The 23,490-nt window shown below is 32.3% G+C and overlaps 2 pseudogenes; one reads left to right on the top strand and one right to left on the bottom strand.

The window, feature by feature from the left end:
* Positions 1–13,705: 13,705 nt before the first annotated feature.
* LOC149775174 (glycolipid beta-1,4-mannosyltransferase egh pseudogene) lies at positions 13,706–15,249 on the bottom strand (annotated as a pseudogene).
* A 6,537-nt stretch (positions 15,250–21,786) lies between these two features.
* LOC149775173 (uncharacterized) lies at positions 21,787–22,525 on the top strand (annotated as a pseudogene).
* The last annotated feature ends 965 nt before the right edge of the window (positions 22,526–23,490 follow it).

Below are 23,490 nucleotides of genomic sequence, written 5' to 3'. Positions count from 1 at the left end.
CATATACGTGTCACGAATGACAGCAAGAAAGACTATTACTTCTCAAGCTACGTAAATTAATACCAATATGGTCTCCCATGGTTTGATCTTTTTCCTATTACGAAAACCTTTGGACACTCTTCGAATAAGAATCTGAATGCAATCGAAAACACTAATAAGTGTATTTCCCAAAACTGCTGTTTGCAGCAGAAAAGTCTTAAAATGTTATACTATGCTATACTGAGATTAAATTGATTTTGATGATTGTCTTCCCATTATTTCGAATATTAAGTTAGTGATTTATCAACCAGGTATTTTTTTATCTTGTAAAAAAGCATCATAATGCTTCCCTAATGCCCATTCATTTATTTATTTCCGTTACCATAGGATACAACGGTCTGTTGTGTACATTATGAAACGTTTTATCGATTACAACTTTTTAAGTGATATCAGATTCCTTTTATTAAATTGTTCTTAGATACATTTTGGAAAGTGTCTCAAATACGGCTTGATATTATCTATGTCCGTTTTGCTTCCATCTGTAATCTGATTTTCTCAAAGTATTAAACATTTGTTATAATTTACACTTCGCAAAAATTGAATTTCCTCTAAATCTGTATATCTATCCTAAGGTTTTATAACTAATATTCATTAAAACTATTGCATTCATCTCGCTTTACAGTTACCTTGATAATTTATAAATACAGACAACTGCTTCTACGAGATTGTACAGCATTTGCATTCATTCAATATATAAGAAATTTGTGATTACAGAGTAATTTATAATCATGTTAGCTCACTTTAATCCAGACCTGGGGATGTTGATTTTGAACAATAGTTTCATATATTCGTAGAACAGTGCTGTAATTAATGCCAATTATATAAGTAGCTATTTAAGGAGAGTTACATCTGTATATTAACTTAGTTATCGCTGCACACTTATAAAGCATCATGGGTTTTAAATATCTTGACAATTCAGTTCAAGTTTCGGGGCTACAAGAGCGTTTTGTAGTTATGACAATATTCTGGTTTCGTCGTTATGCAGTAGTTAAATACTAAGCACTGCCATGTACTCTGAATGTATTTCAAAAGATTTTAATCATCAATCATTGAGAAAGTGTGTGATCATTACTATTAAAATCTATTAATATATATTCATTGATGATTTATCTTCTAAACTGATAATATATTTGTCTTTGGGCTTGCGAGTTATTTTATAGCTGTTTATTTCGTTTATATTTGTATTGAAAGCCTAGAACTTGTGTAATGTAGAATAAACTTGGAATAACAAAGAAGTTGAAAAAATATGAAGCCCTGTTTAAACTCTTTTCACATAAAAGGTCTTGTGAATTCTTGAATAGAAGAAATCCATTACGACTCAAGAGATTTCAAAAAATAAGACGTTTTGGTACAAAAATGAATACAATAACTCCTTCCAGCCTATGTTAAGAGAATTCAGTAGGGGATCAGCATGTGGGAAGCATTATGATAGTTTTGTACAGGAGTTTCAAACGTTTGTAGGACTATACAACCACACTATTGTGTAATTGTCAAATCCCCAATCGCCGTGTTACATATACTGAGATTAGTTGCATATTTATATTTTTCGAGAAAGTTATTCAAGTATTTAGTACGAATATAAAAACAGCATGCAGTAATATCGCAGATGCTTTCTGGAAGATTAAATGCCATGTCCAATTACAAGACGTTAGTAAATAAATTGCCACTTTAGAATATATTTCAAATTAATACTAATAATTGTTATCTTGTTATTGAAGTACTGAGTAATAACAATACGATTTCTGAAAGATTGTGGCTTAATATATAAATCATTCATCATGAGAATCAGGTTAGTGATTGACCTCAACAAGGTCATAGCAAATATAATGGAATCTTCTAACATAATTTCAACGAAACCTTGGATCATTTAAACCGAGAAAATATAAAGCAACCCTAAATTACTATATAGTGAAGAAGTGTTACAGACACAAAAATCATCGATTAACTTTTGTATCCCAGCGCAGACGGAAACAAAGAAATGATGGGCACAGGAGAAATATTATTATCGCGTAGAATATATTTCAGGGGAAAAAAAAGCTTTCTAAGCACCGATGGTCAATTATATAGGATTAAATTAATAAAGTTACGTATGGTATGTTGCATAGAATATAGTTGCAAATAACGTGAAACCTTTGCTATTTTTAAAATGTGCTGTAAATTAGTATAATTGTTCCTTCTATTTCGTACATCTTCGTCTACTGATATTTCAAACGTTTTGCTAAAGAAAGAATAAACAAAAGAAGCCGGAGCAGATATTTGTATCAAGTAGAAATGAACAGGGAGAAGGAATATTGCTGTTTATTATTAGTCATTAAAATACAACTGCATTATTGCCTCTTTGAGGTTTGTAGTGTATTTTAAACAACGTTAGTTGAACTTATAATACCAGTGTAGACGGAAATGCACATTTCAACAGTCAATCGTTAACGACAACTAAAATTACGACCAGATGAAAATATATTACTTAAATAATGACGATAATAAAAATACAAACAAATAAATATAAATTTTGTCTTAATATTTAAAATAGAGAAACGACATCTTGTTGCTTGACATTTTCTGAAATGTCATAAATTATATGCAACGGAGGCATGGGACCAATATTAAAACAAGTGGCCAATGCAGTTATAAATTTTAATTAACCTATACGCTTCTGACCTAGTCTAAAAAAATATGAACATAAAGGTTGTTCCTATCTCATAGAAACGGTCGTCCATTACAAAAAATGAACAAGTTAAAAATATCAATGAAGTAACCTGTGACGGGGAGAAATCAGATTGTTAAAATGATTGCAAGGCTTAATAAAAACAAATAAAACAAAAACAAACAAATCTAAGTATATATATATATATATATATATATATATATATATATATATATATATATATATATATATATATATATATATATATATATATATATATATTCAAGAAAATTCCTAAGTAAACAACCCAGAATTCGTCTGCTTCAAGATAGTCAGGTTATAAACAGTCGGAAAAAAGAACTTTAAATATTTTAAGATGTAGTGTTGACAGTTCGATTTTAGGATAGGGTGATGACAATACAATAATATTTTAAGAATCAGTGATGACAATGCGAATTCTCAAAGATGGATGGCGTAGATTTCAAGATCACTATGCAATAAAATGCTATGTAATATATATATATATATATATATATATATATATATATATATATATATATATATATATATATATATATATATATATATATATATATATATATATATATATATATATATATATATATATATATTTCCATTCCATCCTATAATGTGCAACTTTTCAGTTCGCAATTTATAGTGATTATACATTTCATCCCTAAGAGCTTATAGATGAATTAAATTAACAAATGTACACTCTACAAAAGGACACTAACACTGAAATACTAACAAATGCACAAAGTAAACTGCAAACCTCACTGCAATCCTATAATCAGCATACTACATAAATAATCTACTGGAATGTTAACCACTAATATGTTGTTCATGCTATGGTGGTACAGACAAGTTATAAACTGACCAATCAGAAAGTTATTTTTGTACTATAATGAAAAATTTAGTATGAACAGTAATTAGGTAGCTACATTGTGCAGAGTGAACAAAACTTAAACAGGTAATCCTGGTTCAAGGTTGCCTAATTGGCTAAATGTATGTAAAGTGAGAACAACATAATAATTGCAGTTGGTGACTATTTCAGCTAGCAATGAACATGAATGATATAAAATAATTAAATACCTAATTCTGCCCAATCAAAACAAGAATATATCAAGTTATAAATATGATCCGGCCACAAGAGAAAAGTTTTAAATCGCCTAAATTAGCCTAAGTGACTTATACGTATTGGGTCAGTAAATTTCAGAACACTGCAAGAACTTATTGTTGTTTGTCTGATGGCAATGTAACTTGAATGCATGAACATTTCAATACTGCAGTCTCCGGTACAACAAGAACGCCTTTGACGGAAGAGGTTGGATCAGATGGTTGAGGAGTTCTGAACGACAACACTGAACGCTGATTGAATTCTGTGCGGGGAACGGCCTGAGAATTGTTGAAAGCCGGTGGCTACGGTTGCATCGTGTGGCTAACCAGGATCTTTCGTTCTGTGTGGGAGACGGGGGACATATCTGATAATTGGAAAAGGGCATTGTCCTGCCTTTCTATAAGAGCTAGGGGAATCATCAGGATTTCAGTAATTACAGCGGTGTTTCCTTGCTAACCTTGCCATGGAGAACCTTTGCTTCTGTCTTACTAACTTAAGTGATAGACCGTTTATTTAACTGCACAAGAAAGAACAAACAGGCTTTACACCAAGAAGACCGACCAATAACCGTATCGATGCACACGGCATATTGAAGCAAACCAACAAGGAAATCAACTAATCACTAAAAAAGCTGATTCGGTCGCCTTCTAGCTTCACCTTAAGAACATAGGACTTCCTGACAATGGCGTCGGCCTAATGAAAGTCCTTCATACACGAGGTTGAAATACTGGACTCGCGTACATATCAGGGATTAGGTGTTGCATCGAAATCGCTTGTGCCTGCATGATGCCCATGGGAAGATAGTCTAGCGCTCAAAGAGCAGTCCTTGTTAAAAAGATACGCCTGTATAATGCATCAATTCTACTAGTCGTCCTGTACGGTACAGAACGCTAAGAGCGGCGATGATTAAAAAGCTTAATGTTTGTGATCAATGGCGCCTCAACATTATCCGTGCCATATGCATACTACATATCCTGAATGAAGAGATCAGACACAGAACAAAGTAACTTGTCACAGATATCGACAGGTTTACACGTTTGCGGTTCTTTGCTCACATTGCTAGCCATCCCCTAATATGGATATCTATAAAAATCAACAACACTTTACACACTGTTGCCTTTGATTGAGAAATGAAATACGTAATTACGAATTTTTACCTTTACATTCTCTTACAATAACTTTTATACAAGTCACCCTTGATAAAAGGCTCGAACAGAAGATTCAAATGCATGAAAATTGATTCATGTAAATCTATCCAGAAAATTGAAAACGCAAATGGCTACATGCATCTCATTTGTACTCACATTATTAAGGAAACGGTAAAAGATGATCAGCAGCAAAATAAACCCATATTTATGTCATGTCAGATCTAAAAGAGATACTGTTAAAATCATTTAATTTGTTATTTAAAAAGTTTTGTCCGTAACACGCATTCACAAAACACTGGTTTTTTCCGTAACACGCATACACAAAACACCTGACGTTTTGTCCGTAACACGCATTCACAAAACACCCGATGTTTTGTCTGTAACACGCATTCACAAAACACCTGACGTTTTGTCAATAAGACGCATTCACAAAACACCTGAAGTTTTGTCCGTAACACGCATTCACAAAACACCTGAAGTTTTGTCCGTAACACGCATTCACAAAACACCTGACGTTCGCTGCAGTCTCCATGAAGAGCTTGATAAATATGTTATATCTATTTAATGGCTGATACATATGTCATATCTATTTAATGGCTGATAAATATGTCATATCTATCTAATGGTTGATATATATGTCATATCTATTTAATGGTTGATACATATGTAATATCTTTTTAATGGTTGATACATATGTCATATCTATTTAATTGCTGATAACTATGTCATATTTATTTAACGGTTGATAAATCATATATATTTAATGATTGGAGAAAAAAATCATATCTAAGATGGTCCTGGAACCGATTTAAGAAACAAAAATAAGTCTTGTGTACGTAAATCAATTTGCGAATTATCAAATATCAAGCATTGTATTGGTCTGTACACTCAAATTGAAACGTTCCTTGAATATGGATTCAGGGTAAATATGAACTTACCAGAAAAGTAACAATCCTTATTGATGGCTTCATCCCAATGAATTAAAATCAACTTTCTATAAATATAAATATAAAGATGGAATATCAATATGTAAATCTTTTCATGCGAGATAATTTTACTTAAGTGCTTGTGAGCATACGTATGTACCAACTAATGTATGTACGAAGGTAGGTAGGTAGTTAGGTGCGTAGCTGGGTAGGTACGCAATGAGATTTTGGAAGTCGTATAGTTGAAGAGGAAAGAAAACGAAATAAAAACCACAAAAAACAGAATAACGGTCTTATAGTACAATAATATTTTATAGTTGAGATTCACAATACAGTGATAGCCCATTACGATCTGCATATGAAATCATACAGCTGTATTAACCTACTGGTAAAAGAAAGAAACAGAATCAAATATAATCCTTACAAAAAGCATTCAAATATCACTTCGATATTTATCTATTTGTCCAAGATTTGCTTCTAGTTTGCAAGAATAACAGTAAGAAGTTGAACACGGACTAGAAGAGAACAAACATCATCATCATCAATAATAACAACACCAATAATAATAATAATAATAATAAATTAATAATAATAATAATTTTTATTATCATTGTAGGCCACTAGCCGAAACATACACATAGCTTAAAATACAGTGCAGCCTAAATCTCTTGTAAAACGTTTATATTATTCGCTTATCCTTCTGCATAGCCTATCGCGTGCTGAAAATGGCGTTAAACCCCACAAAATCAAACCTTCTCTGTTACATATTCATATAGCTTATAACAAAAGCAGCTTTCTTTTGTGGGGAAGGAAGCTGAAATAAAAGCTCTTTTCTCTAGTTCGATCGATATATATATATATATATTATCAGTTGAAGACTTGTATATGTAACTAATATAATGTATCCAACAAGATACGATATACAAGTTCGCCACTATATAACTGATGAAAGAAGAACCGGGGAAAACCCCGATAAGAACCACTGACGCAAGGGAGGCTACTGGCAGCCTTTCACATACCCACATTGGCCGATGGCGAGACTCGAACCCACGCAGTCAGAGTTAGGATGGCAGTAATCGGTAAAGGCGAGAGTTTTACACCACTTGGCCACGATACTAAGAGAAGACAAACTGAAATATGCGTGTATTTCTTTCTAACTGTCAATGGAAAAAGTATTCTCTTACATTGAACTTATACACGGAATTAAAGCTAATCACCAGCCGATGACTCGTGACTTGAGAGATGTGGATTCGAACCCTACCCATCCGATCATTGCTGCCATAGAGTGTCGCTGAGTACAAAATATATTACTTTTGTGCCGCAAAACAGCCTACAACCATATTAATTTCCATCAATTTGTTTAGTGTCAGCCTAAACCTTCTGAGTATTTGATATCTTACAAATTAAATAATTCAAATGTTCCTCTCTTTTTTTTGGCATGTAAAATTTTCCAAAAGAATCCAGTTTGAAATTCTCTGATTTATTTAAAGGTGTTATCAATCTAAACGTTCGGAAAAAGACATACAGACGGTAATATATTTACTTTAGGGATAGTAAGGCCACAATATCTGTGCATGTGGCATGAATGATGAAAAGTTCCAAGATGTTATCTCTTGCGATGGTCTTTTACCATTGGATACAAGAAAAGTTTTCTACTTTGGTGTTTTAATCTCATTCCGAACGCCTTACCATAAATATCGAAAGAGACATTTTCCAAAATAAAAACGCACACAGATATTATTTCACATGAAATTTTATCTAAAATAGGAAAGTCTAACAGTTTTATGCAATAAATAAATATAATCAAGGAACAAGATCAGTCTTTATTGCTTTACAAAGATCGCGTATTCTAAACCTTGCAGTCAACTATCGTAATTTTCCCCAAATAAGAAAATAATCCAATTAAATAGGGTTAAGTTGAACTTCAAAGATCGTTACTATAAGATAACATTGCTCCTTATTTCTGTCTTTTCTCCTACACTAAACGTTAATACATTTTTTGGTTCTTAATATATTATATCATATATGTTGAAATATTCCATACATTGATCATATCTGGTGATAGGGACATATATCACTCATCTATATTCATAAGTTGCATACACTGATCATTTCCGTTGACATAAGGGTTCATTATGTGTTGAAAATCAATGCTTTTATAGTTCTATTTAGGAAAGCTATCACTGTGTTATACAATGTTGTGACACAAATAATTTAACGGGCCATTAAACTGTTAGCGCGACTGATTGTAAAATGAATTAAAAAGATCGAAAGCATTGTTTCTTCTATGATATGTTAACCCACGAAAAAACCGTGTTCTCACTCTTATAAATTATCATCAAAAACGCATAAGGAAAGATAAATCTTTATTTTTTTAAAGGTCCTTAATTGTTGAACAATCTTTTTCATACAGATTTGTATTTTTATATTGCTAATACGTTTTACGTTTGTTTTTTCATTCATTCAATGTTCATTCATGGTTCTATAAAATTTACAATTTGCCGCAATTATGTTAACAACACAGTAAAACTTCTGTTTAAAAAACTTTTCTAATTAATATAGATTTATAGAGTAGCTATTAATGTATATTTAAGGTCTAACCCTTAAATAGTTATAAAGATTTAAGGTCTAACCCTTAAATAGTTATAAAGGTTGGCGAGGCATTACCCGTCCCTCTATTTATTCTTTTCATCAGCATTACTTAGTTGAGCAACGTTTTCAAATTCATCATTCATTTTCCATTTTAATAAGCTCTTTATCGTCACAAATTGTTGTGTGGCTTTTCAAAATGTTAACTGACTTTAGAATGATTTCAGAAATATGAGAGAGACCCTTTTATGCACTCTAATCATCCTTTTTCAAGCTTTAATTTCAACATGAAACTTATTAACATTAAATTATCAATTTCTTTTAGATTTGTAACAAAAAGATAATTTACATAAAGTCTCCCTATAAAGCTGTGCTTTGTGAAAGAGATTATAACTTAATTATGGGCAAACACATGTACAACTTACAATATTCTTGTAATAGTGCACATTAGACAACATTTCATATTAGTGTAATGAACGATAGAAATACAAACAATAAAACTCTTGTAATGGTTCGTTTTCATCGGATATAGAGATTTCCTCCAGTGCATGTATCTGGTCCCGATATAAAATCTTTACAAGTATTTTAAAGGAAACGTTGTATGCAGTTGAAAACACCACAATGCTGAAAAACACGAATTTTGTTCTAAACTAGCAAAGTCTAAAATTTGTGAACATAGTAAACAGTGATCTGCATATTCAAACTCTATTTTGTCACTCTTGAATTAAACTGTTAAGGAACCAGATTTTTACAATCGCCTCCTCAGATATGTATTTTAATTTTGATTCGTCTGTTTCGTAGTCTAACGCGGTTAAACTGTTGGAAAAAATACAAATTGAACTGTCCATTGTTAAGTAGTTTAAAATAGCAATACAGTTCAGTGATGATATGTATATTTAATTTGCATCGTTTGCTGATTATTTTTTTTAATTTCATTATACGCCAATGATAATTGTATTTTGGCCTTGACCTTGTCCAAAATCAAGTTCATTTTCTACCTAATCTGAATCGTTGATTTTGGTTGTAAACAACATGTTTATTTCAATGTGAGTCCAGAACATTGAAAATTCCTCAAGAAATGACGGGTCTACCTGTTGTTTATAATATTTTATAGTATAATTGTGGTAACAGACCTTCTAATTATAACTAAACTTTAACGCTGCAAACATTTGAAACCTTCCAGAAAGAAATTTTCCATTAAGTAATAAATTGTTTAGAAAATGCTAATAGTGACCTGAGATTAAGTATAGGACTATATAGTCTTTTTTATCTAGACATTATTCATTTATGTTGTAAGATCTGATCAGAATCAGTTGTATTATTGTTGTATCCAGTATTTCGTTTGGGCTGGACTTTGTTTATTCAACTTGTTTAAGTCAAGTGGTACCTCTGTTAATACAAAGTGCTCAAATATAACATTCTTTGAGATAAAAAATTCAATTTATAGTGAAATTCAAATAAGGATATAGTTTTGGATATTATTAATGTGATCCAAGAAACTACTGTTGGCACATCACCACGATACATGCCATCATAGGTACATCAACACTTCCAGCGTTAGATTCATTTTGAATAAAGTTTCATTAGAACATTAATCATCAAGACTTGTGTTAGAAATTATAGGATAATTTGGGATTTATTTCGCAATACAGTAAGTTTTTTAACATTTTTTCACTTTGTATTCTATGGAAATAAATTATTTGTTGAATTGTACAAGATTTGTTGCTTCTCACTCTTTTCTATTACTTAGTTTAAGACCAGGAGTAGTCGTAATATAAAATTGGAGGGTCGACCTTGGGATACGAATTTCAGAAAATAGTTTGCAAATCTATCTTTTTCAAATTTGAAATTACTTTGTTTTGGAATGTTTAAGTCCCATGTATTATTTAACATTTAAAAATCTGTAGTGAAACCTACGAACTTTTACAATATCATCTTAAATGGAGAACTTTATTTTAAATCCTAACCAGGAACAATCTGACTCCTTGAGAAAGGCTGAATTGCTAAAGCTTGCCCGAAAATATAATCTTTCTGAGGCAAATTTTTCTTTAACGATGGAAGAAATAAAAAATATTTCGGTACAGTATTTGGTAGAAAAGAACATTTTGGATCAAAGTACTATGGACTTGATTAGCAAATCTCTATCTGGCTCTAACTCAAAAGGTATAGAAATTAAATTAAAATACCAGAATGAAATTGAGCTAAGAGAGCTACAGCGTTAGAAAGAAGAAAGACAAATGCAGCTACATAATGAAGAAACAAAATCCAACTGGAGAAATATGAGAGAGACAAATGCAATTGCAGTTGCAAAAAGGGAAGAAGAGCAATTATTTAATATGTGTGGCTAGCCAAGACAAGTTGTCAAGAATACGAAAATCACAGACAACTAGTATTAGTTGAAGTGCTTAAGAACTGAGTACATACTAATGTTTAGACTACCTTGATGAAAAAGGTCGAAAATTTAGAAAATGTTGCTCGTACAACTGACAAGTTTTTCTTATCTCATAAAGTTCGTTTCATCGGTAAGTCTTTCACTCAGCCGATTTCTGGTAAAGAAAACTATTTCAGTCTGATACTAACACTTCCAGATCCCAATCTGGCACAATGTTTAGGAATTAAGTTTCTGATAAGACTGATCAGAAGTCAGTATCTCTTCATTATCTGTCCATATTAAAAGTTTAAGGGACACGTGGGCTTCTCAGAGTCTTTTATTATAATGTACTTTGCCTTTTTCTGAGAAGTTTTCTACTAATGAGCGTGTTCTTATTTATTGAGTAGAGTGCGGCTTTGATAACGTTCCTCGCCGTTGTGTAAATTTGTCATCAGGCTCAGTCCCTGGACCCGTGATATTCTTTACACATCGAGGATATTCACTTATTGCTTGTCAATGACCCAGCTGCAGATAAAGTTGTGGTTAATCCACTTGTAAGTGACAAGCCTTTTTTGGATCAAAACGTCGATCCTATTGAAAAAGAAATCCCATATTAATAAACCCATCTTCTGCAGTTACTAGAGCTATGGCAAAGAAAGCTCTTGCAACGATGTTGATCAGGAACGGATAAATCAAAATGTATTAATCACGGATATCCTTCTTTTGGTCATCATTCTCTTCATTATAATCCGAGTGACAAATGACAATTACTTGTCGTCAAATAGGAAAAAGATCCTTATAGCTCTTGTTTGTTTCATAGGGCTATTAGTGAAATTGAAACTACAGAAGTACCAGTTTGTTATTTTGTTAAAAATGGGGCCCTTATGATAAAATAGAGACCATCTGATCCATCTGCTGCTCACGAGCGATCAGTGAACTATCAAGTTGTAGTTCCAAAGTCGTACAGACAGGATCTTCTTAGTTTATCTCATGAAACTACTTTTGCTGATCATTTATGGATTAATAGGACTGATCACAAGATCTTTAATCATTTCTATCTGTAGATCTTGTCATACATGTCAAATAGAAAAACTCAATCAGGATATGCATGAGGCTCATCTGTAACTTATTCCTGCATTTGAGAAGCCATTTAGTAAACAAAATAGTAGACTGTGTTGGTCCCTTACCTCAGACCAAGTCAAATGTGAAATTAAGGTATGACAGAACTATAAAGGAAAGAACGTTTCAGCCTAGCTACAAAGTTCTGTCTCTCTTGATCGATCTTCAAAATTTTCTTTTAGCAGCAATCATCCTTACAAAGTTTGAAAGAACGTAAGTAGATAGATTACAATATTAGGACTCATGAGATGTAAATATATTACAAGAGTGCCGGCATGTTGATAGAGATAGCCAGGTTAATCCTGCAGTCAATTTAGTTCTACTTGTCCCAAACAGTGAGGATTTAAGCGATGGAATGCAATCGGACTTTAGTGACTTTGGTGTAACCAATCTTCGCAATTCAGAAAATGTGAATATTCTGGACCAGAAACTTTTACATCAGCAGCCGCAAGAAAAGAATGAACTAAAATAGTTATTACTTGCAAATGAACACTTGTTTCCAGATGTTTCTACACGAACAAATAAAATCTACAATATAGTTGAAATTGTAGATTCCACACCTGTGAATCAACATCCGGATAATGCCTCTCAAACATGACAAAATAAATTCAGTATTTGCTAGAGAATGCTTTCATAGAACCTAGTAAAACTGACTAGAGTTCGCCATGTACAATTGTACCGACACCAGAAATTACTTTCCGCTTGTGCACAGACTATAGAAAGGTGAACAGTTTGACCAATAAAGATTCATTTCAGTTGTTAAGAATTGACGACTGCTGTGACAAAATTTGCATTTAATCCTTATAAAATGAGAAAATAATTTTACTCATTAGAATGCCGAGTACGATTTGAATAGTGTTAATTATGAAATTTGAAACGTTCTCGTATTGCATAAATCGTAATCTTGTTCTATAGATCAATGCAAGTTTATACGAATTAATCGCACCTTATGAGCAAAACGTAAAAATAATTTAAATCGAGGATAATAGAAACAGTGGTCGGACAGATTATAGGGTGTAATCAGCAATAAAGAACCTATTAAACGAAAAATAAGTATGTTGGGCAAATCTTAGACTATATGATGTATCGATAAACTGGAAGTGTATCACATATAAAAAGCCTAGGTCAACATATTTGTTGAAAAGTCTATATTTCTCGTTTTCCAAAAATTAGTAATGGAATTTTATTTCGTTTCAAACTAGACATGCAAAAATGAAAATAAGCAGCATCTTTGATAATGCATAATAAATTGAAAACTATTTTTATTAAATCAGTCCATCTACTGGCTAAGTAACAAAACAAACTAAACAAACTTAGGATAAAGATGCTAATGAATACGTGCATGAAAGCATAGAACTTAATCTGCATGTGGATCAGTTAAGTTTCAGGAAAGCATGCCTGAATAATATTATTACTACTAATAATAAAAGAATCACACTGAGGTGTTTTGATAGTGCTGTCTGCGTCACCTTTTCAAGAGAAGGAAATTATACGAAAGACATATATGTTCATTTTGCAATTTAGGTTAGTTTTAAACTGTTTTGCAACATTTTTATGTTTACAAGTTGTTACTCGGTAAAACTGCAAAATGTTAAAGCTTCACAATTTCACAATATATATATATATATATATATATATATATATATATATATATATATATATATATATATATATATATATATATATATATATAGTAACATTCAATTATCCCTCATGCTTTTCTTGCTTAAAACTGTTCATATTTTTAGATATGACGGGCGTGTTTATTTCTAAACTAAACACTCTGCACGATTAATCTTTACAAGTAGGTCTTTGTCTTTCCTCACTATGTAAAATCCATCATCAAGCCTTCCACAAAATCCATACAAAGATGCAATGCCATCAAGACAAGCAGCAAATGGTATAATTACAATGGTACATACACAAATGATGGTTTTCTTCCAAAATCCGTACCTTTTTAGACTAAATGATTTTATGGATCCAAAGGCAAAGAGAAAAATCATGACACCTACTATCATAGAAGTGATACTAATGACAACATTTGGTGTCTGCATTGGGAACAATAATGAGACAAGAGAATTTGACAAGTTTAAAGTCAAAAGTAACCAGCTAAGATCTGTGGGAATCAAAAAAAGTTTATATTTTACAGGAACATTTGGGCTCAATAATGTGTACATTCGTCCAACAAACCACCGTTTTCTCTGCTTTATGTAGTCGACTATGGTAAATGGACTCTTCTCCCACATTTCACCTTCTACAAAATGAAATTTATATCCTTTTGTCCATGCTAATAAGGCAAAGTAAATGTCTTCAGCTATACTCCCCCGTGGACCAAAATCGAAACCTATATCTTTCTCCGCTGATAACTTTATGATTATGTATGATCCTTTCAGTCCAAACAATGGCCGGTGAAGTTTTTGTAAGCAGAATTTCATTAAACCAATGTCAATCGAAACACGAACACTATCCGCTAAAGTTGTAATCCAATTTACTATTCCATCATTAGCATAAGTGATGACCCCCTGGCCAATTCCTCCAGTGTTATTGGCAGCAAAGTTCGCCAAACCAATAACAGATTCTTCGGTCAGAATAGTTTCCTCGTCAAGATGTACGATCCAGTCATCGTTGGAGAGCATATTTATTTTATTTTCTAGACAATAGTGTAGTGCGCGTGCTTTATATAACGAACTATTCCTCGTCGTATAATCATTTGGAACCACAATTTCCCGAATAAACATCGAGGTTCTTAAATCTAAGCGAATATCCGTCACAATCTCAAACTTGAATTTTTCCAGACCTATTCTCTGACAGGTTTCTATATTTCTTTCAAGGCATTTGGCTACCAGGCTTTTATACAAACCTCGTGTTACGACACGAAAGCATATAAAAGGAATGTCTGGCAATCGTACCTCAAGCTTTGGCGGGTCAGGCCATACATTCGTCACTAATAATGAGAATATATTCATGACTGCAAAGGGTAAAGACAAAAACGGCAAAAGTTTCAAAGAAAACAAAAGCGTAAATCCAAAATAACCGTATGTATCTGTTCTTTTCCATAATGGCTGATATTCAGTGTCTGCTGCAGATAGATAGATATTTAATTTTCCCGCCAAAAGTAAGGAGGATAAAAGTAGTAAAAGAGTACCCATCTGTAAGATATATGATTTCCTGAGCTGAAACGGGAAAAACGAGGAATTTATCAATTTTCCAATGAATGTAGCCATTTCGTCGGCCCACACGATATCTAACACACCAGGAGATAATTAATAGTTATGTGTCTCTGTGAACAGTTTCGTCCAATCTCTTGTTAAGTAGCAATCTGTAGCAAAGCTACTCATGATACAATGCAAATGTGTGCAATGGCGACATATATACATACAACATCTCTTGACAACGCAGACTGTTAGGATATATATTTTGGCAAACGTTCTTATTTGTAAACTCATATTATTCTGTGATTATTTTAATACTGTTCTATACATTCATACACATTTGCTGGTACAGATACTTTGAAATTTACTCCCATTTAAATATCACCTGTGTTCTTTGTTAAGTTTGTTATGCCACCTTTTTTATTCTGATATATAGAATCGGTAGACATTAAATCTCATATAATTATCTCTAATAAATTAGCTTTAATAATATGAATAACCACTTTCACGCAGTTAATTATTATTTAAGTATATATTTAAAGAACTGCTAAAGTATTTCCTTTTGAACGAAGTAGCACAAGAACATACATGCAATGCGATAGTGAACTGATTCTTTGAAAAAGATATTATTCAAGTGCACGCATTTTCAATTGACAGATCGGTTTTAATAATGTTTTGTTTTCCAAATTGATTTGAAAAATGAAGTCAGATGCAAAAGGACACATTACCGAGCAGGAAATAATAAAAACAGGCATAATACGTATTTAATTATCCGGTTTTCGATAAATATTTAAAATATAGTGTAATGTAAATTTTGGTCTAACTCTTTATTGTGAATACATTATACAACATATATAATTACACAACCAGTACGTACTATACAAATATTGCTGGCAAACCGTATGTCAGGTTATTTAAACATATCTTCAGCTCAATAGACTGGAGGAAAATATTATGTACTTTATATTTTAAAAGATTAATTCATCGGCTTGCTGGAGTTCATCTAGAGCTTAGAACAATTGTTGGTCTTCAAAGAAAAATACCTGCATCGTATCTGTATTAAACAAGCATTCAGGATAGTATACATGATTTGATTTTGTCTCTCTTTTGGTCTCGTAAATAAGCGCGGTACATTCATAATCATAAACACAGATGATTCACTTGCATTATTTCATTTAAAGAAGTTATGAATATTACATTGTGAAATTACGATGAATAAACGTACAATGCAATGTACATAAATGACATATAAAACTATCTTAATTTTTGACACAATTTATCAATTAAGTATATATTTGCCTGTTATACCAATTCTCTCATTTGCAACGTTTTGCGCATTTATATGTTTAGCGCAAACTTTCTAAGGTAGTCTGGCCAGAATGCCACCCCTCACCCGCCAAAAAGCAATTGAAAACAATGAAGCAGCTTTATCAGACCGTCTCGCCCGATGTTGATGATCAACAGCACTCATAAAGGACGCATATACATTTTAAATTCTTAGATTAAGGTTTTTTCTTCTCGATATTGCCATTTTCATTGCTCCCTCTCTCTCTGTCTCTCTCTCTCTCTCTCTCTCTCTCTCCGTAAGTAGTGTCACGTGTAAGCAACCAGTTGAAATAGAGTATTTAAAAACAACTTTCAGCTTTTATTTGTAAGCAAATTCAAATAGTTGGATCGATAACAAGAGAAATAAAAACAGAAATAAAGAGGTAGTGAAAGAGGAATCAACAGGAAGCACTTGAGGAGGCAGTCAAGCACTTTACCTCTGCACCAGGTATAATCCTTACATGCTCATTATACAGATTGTTTCTTGCCGTATTGGGTTCGTTCGGGAAAGAGCAATTATGTCACCAAACATCTGTTCCCCATTTAATAAAAATATTTTATGCATGTCTTTGCATTGCAAGTAGAATAATACTGCAATATAATCCTTAATAATTTTCGATGACTAATGCATTCAGTTTTAATTTTTCTCCATTTTATTATCAGGTGGAGACCGAAATCTAGTCTTCCACATATGATACTGTGAAGCTGTAATCTGAAGTAATTCATCAAATGGAAACCAATGAATAATAATACGTATGTCGTATAAAATGCTGGTTTCAATTCTTTCATGGCTTGCACGTGTCATTGCCAGAAAAACATCTTTCATCACGATTCTGAACTATTCTGAAAATTGTTCTTCTCGAGTTGACATTTTTAAAAAGTGCTATTTCAAAAATAGTGTCTAATATTTGTTTTAAACAGGCATTTCAGAATTCATGTCAATCCTATGTTTGATACAGATGTTATGTTAAGCATATATATTTCACTTGAACTTTTAGCGCCTCCTAATTAGCAATACAGTTTCTATATAATATACAAACTATTGAATATTTCATTTTTAGAATGAGTATTGCAATGTTGCCTATTTGTGAGCTGAGTTTAGAAAATACAGCTTCTACATTTGATAAAACATGGATTTTCTGAACAAACAAAATATAGCGGTTGTCGTTTTGGTGATCTTAAAGGTGTTAATTACTAGAACAACATCTTGTCTTGATACGCGTCATTTCAGCTAAAACAAATATAAAACTTGTTTATCCCTTTCTCTAAATTTCGCCGACATGGGACAATAGTTCTTTCTGAATAATCGAATGTACATAAACGATATATTTCGTGAAAATGTAAAATTACCCATTGCCTTTATAATAATGTTTTGATGTTTAGAATTATTTATGTATAAATGCAACATGTTTACATCATTACAGTAATTAGTTTGTAATAAAACACTCTTGAAATATGAAAGGAAAATCTTTTGCTTACACCTCCACATTAACATCTCATTTCGGATTACATCTTGTTTAAATTAGATCAAAGTTTAAATTTCTCTAACAATGATAAGTTCAATGATTTTAGTCAGAATTTATTTTTTAAAAGATACATCTTTCAAGAGTTAGTCAAATTTCGTGGTCAACAATTTTGAATTTTGAAATAGAAGTTTTCTATGCATTTAAATGTTCTGAAAGATTCACTTTAACAATTTCTTTTATATAGACATTGGTACTTAATTTATTGTTGGAAAGACATGCGCAATTAGCCATATCCTCGTGTTTGGATCAGCCTGACCACTGTGCATCAGTGTGTCGTAGTCATTATTTCTCTAACGACCGGCTGATACTGCTGGGCAAAACCAATCAAGGACTCATCATCTTGGTTATTTTATGAAAACGTTTACAACAATGTTTGGAATAATATATTGTTTGAAGCTGAAAACATTTATATGTAGCATGTTTCAACCTTTCTTAACAGACGATACTTATCACAAGCAATTTTAACAGCTCTGATAGAAAACTGTGTACCCGTGTATAGTACAACTCACAAAGGTCACTTTTACAGCTTCGGGTGTCATTTTGGAGAATGTGATTCAACGTACCTTTAAATTGCGTTTATTTACTTTATTTCGCTCCCGGTCTATCAAAATGCCATTGATGATTATTATATAAATTGGTCGAGAAATGCCTAATGGCTAATTCAGTGATAACATTCTTAGACGCAGTCACCCAAGTGAGGTGATCCCATTTAAACCCGTTTATACCGCAAAATATGATATAACTGGGAAAGCGCCTACTGTTTATACACGTACTACAAACAAACATTTATACAAAAAGCCTGGGAAAAACCGCAGGAGAAATGGAGGTTATGTAATAGCATATATATACTATATATATAATTCGTACATAATATATATTTCCTCATACAAATATATTCCTTTACACGAGACAGTGGAAACGTGGTTTTCACTACAGATTTATGCTAGTTACATTTAACATTATGCCCAATTATAATTTTGATGCAATGGCATATGTACAAGTTAAAAATAAAATGAACATACAAAAAATGTATGTTACTCCTCTATCCCATTCTTAACGGAACATCCATACGGGAGATAAAGGAAGATGCAAGCGACTTCTTGTTCACGCGACTTTACACTGATTCCACCTGAACTGATAATATTTCCATCCAAATTCTTGATCCAGTTTAACACTGAACTACCATTCTAAAGGTCCATAGCGATCGATAAGTTTCGTCTGGAAATTTTGTTATGACAATTATTGTGCAGATCACTCAAAACTCACTATTAAAGAAACATGACCCATCTTACATGACCCATATGACTTTTACTATGGATTTTGCATCGACAAGAATATCGGGATTTCATCAAAACTCATTTACAGATCATCACTGGATACACGCCTACTTTACTAGTTGGTTTGCAGTAGGTGCAAGACGTACCGCAGTTCCTGCAGCTGTAATATATAATTCAACCACGTGATATGTTTCATTTCTACTTCTTAATATTTGCATCTTTCATTGTTGTTTATTATTTTATCTTAAGATCAAGATTTTCAATTTTATATTTAATTAAGAACATTACTCTAGATAAAATGTCTGGCAGATGAAAATCCATCGACGTAACATCAAAATCATTTTGGTTACTTAAATTTTGCCCTTTTAATCTTATGTTATATCACCAAATTATCAATTAGGACTATTCTCGTCTATTAAATCTCAAACAAGTTCTATTCGCATTAGTCTCGTTCTTTTCTCGTATTCAGCCGTAGTAAAACATAATTCATCTTGAATCATATTTTAAAATATAGCAATGTTTTATGTGAATATGAATATGCAAACTCTCCAATCTATTGATTAAAGATGATGGTCGACAAAACTAAATTTCTAGATTAGGCGGTACACTTTGCAGCATTCACAGTCCCGTCTTTTAATGATAGAACAATATTATTGGGTTTTATTAGTATGCCATATAATGTTTTATAGCTTCTATACCTTCCAGTAGATAAAGATCTACACAATACATAAAGACAACCACGTTTGTTAAATTAGTTTTACGTGTCCTATCACAATATTCCAATAAAAATGTTATTTGTTTAATGCCCGTTTATATTTTCTATGCTAAAAAAACTGGAATAACTGATGAAAATATGGCGTAAATGTCATTAAAATTCTGAGCATATTTTCACTTTTCTAGATATAATATCGTGTATGTCAACTGTAAAACATAATGATAATTATGTTCTGTTACCGCAAAAAAAATATTGTAACTTTTGCTCGACTAATTACATCCTACGGACGTTGGAATCGTTTTTATTTTGCGTTCTATTATAGTTCATACTGTATCATACGATGTGGATTCTTTACACTTTAAAATCCCACAATCTATTTCTAATGTATAGCAATTTATATAAAAGAAATTCTGTTGGATATCGTCAACATGTCTGTAGCTTTTTATTACCGACCTCTATATGTGTGTTCTAGCAGATTCCGTTGTGATTATAGCTCCACCTAAACCTAATAGCGCATTTTAAATAATTAGTTATGCTTAACAGAAGAATTTCAGCGATTAGAAAAATCATTCATACAAAACATTTCGTACCTTGAAAACATGAAAATTAAAGTTAACTTTGTGGGGTGACATGATGAAAATCCGGTATATTTATATTTCAAAGGACATATAGCTTTCTTTAATATTTAAAAGGTTTGACAATTAAGAGAATCTAAAAAATATACAGATAAGTACACTAGAACATCTTTTACTTGTATGATTTCAAGGAATGATTTAACAATTCTACATCGTTTTTGCATTTATTGTGGTAGTATCAATGCATATGTTTTGTTCCATATATAGGATCTATTACTACTTTGAAAACCATTAAAAGGATACAAGTCCTGGCGAAAGTGTGTGTGACCAAATTGAGTTTAATGCCAACGTTCTCTGTATCATCATAACATTATTAAATTGTATATTTCTTTCTAAGATATATATATATATATATATATATATATATATATATATATATATATATATATATATATATATATATATATATATATATATATATATATCGACCTTTTTTACCGCTCCATTGGCCTAATTGGTTATAGGGTATGCCTCGGATGCGGGAGATCGCGGGTTCGAGCTGCTGGTATTCGCTTGGTGCCCAGCATTAAGATGTAAGTGTTAGGAATGGTCGGCATGTTCTCAGGATAATATAAATGGGTAGGACATGATGCTACATGTCTGCGGCATGATCTCCCAGTGCTATAAACTGCCACACTGCAGATATCGTAGCTATATGACCTAAAATTGCTAAATCTACGTTAAAAATACAAACAAACACAATACACAACACAAGACACAGAACACACATTATATATAGAAAGACAAAGTAGTTGCTTATGAACTATATTTCCAACTAGCAAAAAAAAATCCTTTCCAACAAATCTGAAGTATCGAGCACGCATGGTGTTTTTTGTCAATTATGACCGTTTTGCAAATCTATCAAAAATCATATATATATATATATATATATATATATATATATATATATATATATATATATATATATATAGAGAGAGAGAGAGAGAGAGAGAGAGAGAGAGAGAGAGAGAGAGACAGACAGACAGACAGACAGACAGACAGAGAGACAGACAGACGGACAGACAGAGAGACAGACAGACGGACAGACAGACAGAGAGAAGCAATTATCAGTTAATACAGGTTACTTTTATATGTGATCTAGTTGCTATGAAGAAGTTGAATATCATGAGATCACTAAAATGAAAAGTAGTACGTTGACGTGTTTATTTTGTCCAGGTATCATGGCTAGGTGGAGCATAGCAGTTTTGATTTGTACGATATTAATACTTATATACTATGTTTTATTCTCGTTTCCACCGAAGAAAGCTTGTTCAGTCGACTTTGAATTACTTGATGTGGAGGAGTTTTCCCCATTTGGTATCAATGCCGAAGAAGATTATCCGTCATCAAAATGTTCTAAAAAAATATCATCAATAATTCATCAAACTTGGAGAGATAGCGCACTTTCCAGCAGAGTCGCCATTTGGATGAGAAGTTGGTCTATATTTCATCCAACATGGCAATATATGTTTTGGACAGACCATGCAGCACGTTGTCTTGTGCGAGACAAGCACAGTAACTTGCTTCCAACTTATGACGGGTATACTGAGAACATCCGACGCGCTGACGCCATGCGTTATATTATTCTCTACGAATATGGTGGAGTGTACGCTGATGTGGATATGGAAAGTTTACGATCCTTAGATCCAATAACCAGCGGAGTACTTTGTACCTACTATAGATCCAGCGAAATTTTCTTACATTAGTAGCATTTGTCAAAGATTTCCTACTCTAAGCAAACTAAAACAAAGAGCTTGTGTTTCAATAAGAGTATTGGGGCTTCAACGAAGTCCGTATCCGATCTCATTTATAAATCGTCACAGGATGAACACCAACCTTAATAGTGGATTTGCAGTAGGTACAACACATGAACTTTTCGAAGTAGTTCCCGGAGCTGTGATATGTAACTGCAGTAATTAAAAAAATACAGGGTGACATTTTTGTTTCATGTCTAGGTTTCATTGTTTGCATCTTTCACTATAGTTATTTTTTTAAAAATAAAATAATATTCAATTTTATATTTAATTCAATGACAGGGTAATAATGGGTAGATGAAAATGTCTGTAACCCACATCCTTCGAAGTATCGTAAAATTTAACATCTCGAGCAACTCCTATTTGTATTATTTCGGTCCTATTCTCAAATTATTTAGCTTCCGTATAATATCTCAGTTCGCATGTTATTGTAAAATTTGGAAGTTTTATTTTTATTTAAATACAAATATGTACACCTCTGCAACGTATTAAATGAGGCATATATACAAAAATTATGTATATTTGTTTGCAACAATCGCAGACTAGATTTTAATGGCAGCACACTGTACTCGCATCTTTCATCTTTTCTTAATTTTGTTTGGCTTTGTGGGCTTTTCTTGTGTTCTGTTAGTATGTTTGAATACTGTATTCAAACATTTTATATTGCCAAACTTCAGCTCCACATATCTCGTTTTTATTCAACGAGATGATTATAATATAGTCATGTATTCATACCAATATTTACTCTCTCATAACATTGTGTATGTGCACCAGACGATATTTTATCACTAGAAATTTGTATCTTTGATTTTCACAATTCTGTGGTTGATGATGAGGAGGAGGAGGATGATAAATATCGTATTATAAATTCCTTAATTACGCTTTTTATTATCCCCATAAATAGCATACATTAAAAACCTTCATACCTTCCAGTAAAGGCAAATGGAAAGATATTAAGGTCATGTAAACAAAGCAGTGATTGTCTACAATCGAAGCAGCGTGCATACAATTATCTTAATATACATCATCGAAATATTTCAGTCAAGACCGTTGCATTCTTAGTTACATTTATTATATTTTGAAACAAGCATAATCCACATAAGAATGAAATATCTGACGTATATAACGTAT

This window comes from Sinohyriopsis cumingii, chromosome 19, assembly GCF_028554795.1.
Source record: "Sinohyriopsis cumingii isolate HCF-2022 chromosome 19, ASM2855479v2, whole genome shotgun sequence".
Taxonomy (NCBI): domain Eukaryota; kingdom Metazoa; phylum Mollusca; class Bivalvia; order Unionida; family Unionidae; genus Sinohyriopsis; species Sinohyriopsis cumingii.
This window is presented reverse-complemented; position numbering and strand designations above follow the sequence as displayed.